Below are 5,777 nucleotides of genomic sequence, written 5' to 3'. Positions count from 1 at the left end.
CCTTGGAAGCGAGAATGGCCAGACTTCATCTCACCTACTTTGGTCATGTTGTCAGAAGGGACCATTCCCTGGACAAGGATATCATGCTTGGCAAAGTGGAGAGACAACAAAAAAGGAGAAAGCCCCCAACAAGATGGATTGACACAGTGGCTGCAACAATGGGCTCAGGTATAGCAAAGATCATGGGGCTGGCACAGGACCGGGCAGTGTTTCGTTCTGCTATACATGCGGTTGCTATGAGTTGGAGACAACTCGATGGAACCTAACAACAACAACAATAATGAATTATAGACCATTGACTAAAATAGGAAACTATGAGTCCATAAATAATTGTTTAAAAGTTTGATGAGTAACAGGGTATTTATATAATTTCAATGTACTTCCCCACAAAATACTTAATAATTGCAAAAGACAGAAGAGTGACTTTATGTGGAGAAGCCTGGCAGAATTATCTTGATCAAGTGATCAAAGTCAACATTAATGATAGAACAGATAGGACATGACACACAAACAGATTTCTATCTTGTTTAAGCCAGTATTATTTTGTTCTCTTTGTTACAGCAGGTAAATCCATAGATAGTCCACTAAATAGCTCAAAGCTCAGATAGGTTCCCTAAGTGCCCTTACTTTGGGTGTGACAGTTTTGTTATTCCTTGTGTGCATGAAACACCAGAACCTGACAGGATGCAATCATTACATAGTGTCACATCTTGGGAGGGGGCACCTCACTAGGGCTATTACCTGGAGCACCCACATACAGCCTCCATATGTGACTTGGGTTTCCTCACAGAATGGCAGTTGGGTTCTAAGGGTGAACATCTCAAGAGAACAAAGTGGATGTGTATGCATCATTATGATCTAGGGTTGGGAGTACTTTAGCACCACTTCCATTGTACTCTGTTGGTGAGGCAGTCACAGATATCTTCCCAGGTTCAAGAGGGAGGGCATGGAAATCTACTATCAATGGGAGAAGTGCCATCACACATTGTATGAAGAGCATGTGGATGGTGTCTGTTGTGGTGGCCATAGACTTGAACAGAAAGACTTTGCCCAGGCTCCTGAGGAATCATGATGACAGGGTCTTATGGAGAGCAACTATTTTTATTTCTGCTTTTACATATGGAGAAACTGGTACAAAGACACTTCATGACTTAGTTACCACAGTGTCAGAACCAAAACACAATCTCTTTTCTCTGCCCTCAGGGCTGTTCCTCCCACACCAGGTGTTTTTATCAAGAGAACCTCAGCTTGAATGAAGCAGAGCCAAGGCTGGCTCCAACCAATCCAGAACCCCTCACCACTCAGCCTGCCTGCAAGTGAACACAGGCTTGCAGGGAAGGAGGCTGCTTAGAACAGCTTTTTCTGTTTTCCTGAAAACTCATCATAAAATTTATTCCTTGTGATCCCAGGCACAGGTGCCCTGGGATATGTGGAGCCGCTACAGTGTGGTGTTTCATGCACACGAGGAATTACAAAACAGTCACACCCAAAGGGAAGGCACTTAGGGTTCCCATCTGAGCTTTAAGCTTTATTAGTAGAGTATCTATCAATTTGCCTGTTGTAGTAATACTGGCTGTGTCCCTGTGTGATGCAAATGGTCTGCTCTCAGCTTCTAACCAAGAGGTTGGCAGTTCAAATCCACCCAGGAAGAAAAGCTGTCAATCTACTTTCATAAGACTAGTCATTGAAAACCCTATGGAGCGCAGTGAAACAAGATAGAAATCTGTCTGCTTGTCATGTAAAGTCAAATGGGTGATGGCAACTCCACAATCATCAAGGATCTGGAATCTTTTAACTGTTTGCTCTGTCATCCTCAACATGTACTTCTAGCTTGTGGCTCAAGATGGCTGCTCAGTTCCTGCCATCATATTTACATTCTAGCCAGGAGAAAAGGGGGTAGGGAGTGGGGAAAGGCAAGAGCATGCCACTTCCTTTTCTTTTTGTGTGTGTTTGTGTGTGTTCTATTTATTTATTTATTTAATGCATTTTTATTGAAATATAATTTATGTACAGTGAAATACACAAAACTAAAGTGACATGGGTCAATTGCTTTTTTTTTTTTTTTTTTGCAGTGTTCCCTCCCCTCCCCTCCCACCCCTGGCAACCAACAAAGAAAGTTTCCCTCCATATATAAACCTTTCCTTAACCCTCCAAAACAATGCACTAATACTATATTAGTCCTTCTGTAATTGACTTATTTCACTCAGCATAATGTCGTCCAAGTTCACCCATATTATGCAATGTTTTGCAGACTCTACATTATTCTTTAGTGCTGTACAGCATTCCATCGTGTATATGTACCACAGTTTGGTCATCCACTCTTCCGCTGATGGGCATGTAGGTTATTTCCATCTTTTTGTTATTGTAAATAGTGCTGCAATGAACATGAGTGTGCATATCTGTTCCTGTCCTGGCTTTCACTTCTCTAGAATATATACCTTGTAATGGGATTGCTGGATCAAATGGTATCTCCAATTCCAGCATTCTAAAGAATTGCCATATTGCTTTCCACAGTGGTTGTATCACTTCACAATCCCACCAGCAGTGTATGAGAGTTCTAATCTCTCCACATCCCCACCAGCATTTGTTATTTTCTGTCTTGTTGAACCTTGCTATCAGTGCTGGGGTGAGATAGTATCTCATTGTTGTTTTGATTTGCATCTCTCTGATGCCCAATTATTGTGAGCATCTCTTCATGTATTAGCTGGCCACCTGAATATCCTACTTGGTGAAGTGTCTAATCATGTCTTCTGCCCACTTTTCAATTCGATTGTTAACTCCTTTGGTGTTAAGGCACTGGAGTTTTCTATAAATCTTAGAGATAAGTCCCTTGCCAGATATGTAATTATTGGCAAATATGAATTTGTTGCTGTCATTTTTGTTATGCGCTTTTTCGTGGTGTCAATTTCTTTGTTCCATATAATTTTCTATTCCGAGCTCGTTTTGTTTATGAATAGTGTTATCACTTCCTTTGTTGCTATTGTTATAGTATTTGCTAAATATCTGTGCTGGTCCTCTTTTTTATTTTAATGTGAAGATTTATCTTTTTTTTTTTTTTTTGAGGTTACCCTGTGATTTATAGTTTTCTTCCCAAGTTTAGAACAGTCCATTCTATCTTGTAGTTGTCTTGACATCCCTACCTTCTAGAAGTTCTGTAACAACACAATTTTTTCCCTCTTTTTGGTTTTTAGTTGTCCTCATTTGTCAATTGATGTCTCTGGTCCCCCATTTACATCTTGTAGGCTTATTTACTTTGGATATTTCCATAGCTGGGTTGGTTTCTGGGTTATATCATCATGTGTGTTAATGGTCAGTTGTTGTTGGCTGTTGTTGCTTCTCTATCCAAAGGACTCCCTTTAGCATCTCTTGTAAGGTTGGTCTGGTTTTAACAAATTCCCTTAATTTCTGCTTATCTGGAAATGTCCTAATTTCACCATCATATTTGAGGGATAATTTTGCTGGGTACTTAATTCTTGGTTGGAAATTTTTCTGTTTCATGGTTTTAGATATACCATCCTATCGTCTTCTCACCTGCATGGTTTCTGCTGAGAAATCCAAGCTTAGTCTTATTGATTGTCCCTTGTAGGTAGCTTCGTTTTTCCCCGTGCTGCTCTCATGATTCTTTCTTTGTCTTCGGTTTTGGTGAGTTTGATAATGATATGTTTTGGTGATTTTCTGTTGGGGTCTATCCTGTTTGGGGTTCGTTGGACTTCCTGAATGGATATATTTTCATCTTTCATCATATCAGGGAAGTTCTCTTCCAACAAATCTTGGACAATTTTCTCAGTGGTTTTATTTTTTTCCCTTCCTGTTCTGGAATTCCAATGACATGTAGGTTATTCCTTTTGATGGTATCCCACATGAACCTTAGGCTTTGTTCATTTTGTTTTGATCTTTTTTCTGACTGATCCCTTTCCAAAGAAATACTTGGGTATTTGTCTTCAATCTCATTAATTCTGTCTTCCATTGCATCAGTTCTACTCCTTTGCCCTTTCAATGTGTTATCTATTTCGGAAAGTTTAGTATTAATCTTCTGGATTTCTACCTGTGGATTTTGAATCATTTCTAATTTTTCATTTATTTTGTCATTTTGTTCTTGTATTTTCTTCCAAAATTCTTCTAGGATTTTGTCCGTGTTTTCCTTGATCTGTCTCTCAATCCTTTGAAGATACCAAAATATAATTCTTTTGAATTCCTTATCAGGGAGTTCCAATGGTGCATCTTCCTCAGGGATGTGTTTTGGGTCTTATTGTGGTCCCTTGTTTCTCCTGCTTTATCTTGCTTCTTTGTGTGGACTGTGATGCTCTGTTGTCTCCGAGGCATTGTGACGTTTTTCTGTTTATATTTAATTGGTGATTGTATGTTGAAGTGAGTTGCCCACAATTTTCGTTTTCTTTGTTTTGTTTGTATGTTATCTACGCAAGCAGGGTACTGTGCTATGCTCTTCTATTCAGTAGTTGACAGCACTTATACACTCACCACCTGTCACCTTTCCTGTTGTCAGCCTCTTGTATGCCCTTGCTGACCTTGGCAAACAGAGCTTATTCTTAGGTCCCTGGAATCTGAATGAGAATGCTGTCACCTTAAAATCCAAAATGGTTGCCACTTGTAAAGATTTAAAATGGTTGCACCCTCGGTCATTTTAAATATCCAAAATGGCCACTGCTTGTAAACATTCAAAATGGCTGCACCCTCAGTCACTTTAAATATCCAAAATGGCCACTGCTTGTAAACAATCAAAATGGCTACACCCTCTGGACAGCAGAGAGTCAACAGTGCAGGTTGTCTCCCTCCTTGCTGTTTCCTTCCTAGTCATAGGTCACCAGTGCAATCGTCCCTGCAGCCCTTGGTGACCAGGGCTTATCTTTAGGTCAATTCTCAGGTCCCAACACCACTTGGAAATATTCAGGCTGTTGGTGCCGTCAGAGTAGCTGACAGTCTGGAGCTCCTACCGTCTCCGTACTCACTGTTTTCATTCAGGTTTTTCCCCTAGTTGGTGCCTAATCCACTTTTGTATAGTTCCTTTCAAAGATCAGGGCTCCAGGATTATCTTCTGTATCTCTGTCAATTGCTTTTTCTTTTCTTTCTTCAAGAGGGTCTGTGTCACTTGTCTGCCTATTCCTCCATCTTACCAGAAGTCCTCTGTGCCACTTCCTTTTAAAAACATGATTTAGAATTTGCATAGACTTCATTTTGTTTCACATTCCATTAGCCAAAATTTTGTCACATAGCTACAGCTCACTAAAAGTGAAGGTAAGAACACAGCAACTCTAGATAGACAGATAGACAGACAGATGGCTGCAATTGAGTTGACTCTGACTCACGGAGCCCTTGTATACAACAGAAAGAAATGTTGCCCCATCCTGTATCATCCTCATGATCTCTGGCATGTTTAAGCCCATGGTGGTAGCTACTGTGCCAATCTATCTCACCAAGAGTCTCTCTTATCCTCACTGGTGCTCTGCTTCATGAAACATAATGCCTTCCTCCAGCGATTGATCTCTCCTGATGTCTTGTCCAAAGCAAGTGAGTTGGACAATGTTTTGTTGTGATTTATACATAATATTCTTTTGTTGTTGTTGTTTTTGCTTATTTTTTTATTTTTATTATTTTTTAAATTGTGATTTGGGTGAAGATTTACAGAGCAAATTCACTTTCATACAGCAGTTCACATATACTTTGTCTCATGTCATTGACCACAATTTACCACAATGCAACAGCTCCCCTCCCACTTCCTCCCCATAGTTACCTCTTCTCAGTGTCCATCCATCCATACA

Source organism: Orycteropus afer, unplaced genomic scaffold (assembly GCF_000298275.1).
Source record: "Orycteropus afer afer isolate SDZICR_OR568_19922 unplaced genomic scaffold, OryAfe1.0 scaffold00028, whole genome shotgun sequence".
NCBI lineage: Eukaryota > Metazoa > Chordata > Mammalia > Tubulidentata > Orycteropodidae > Orycteropus > Orycteropus afer.
Note: the sequence above shows the minus strand (reverse complement) of the source record.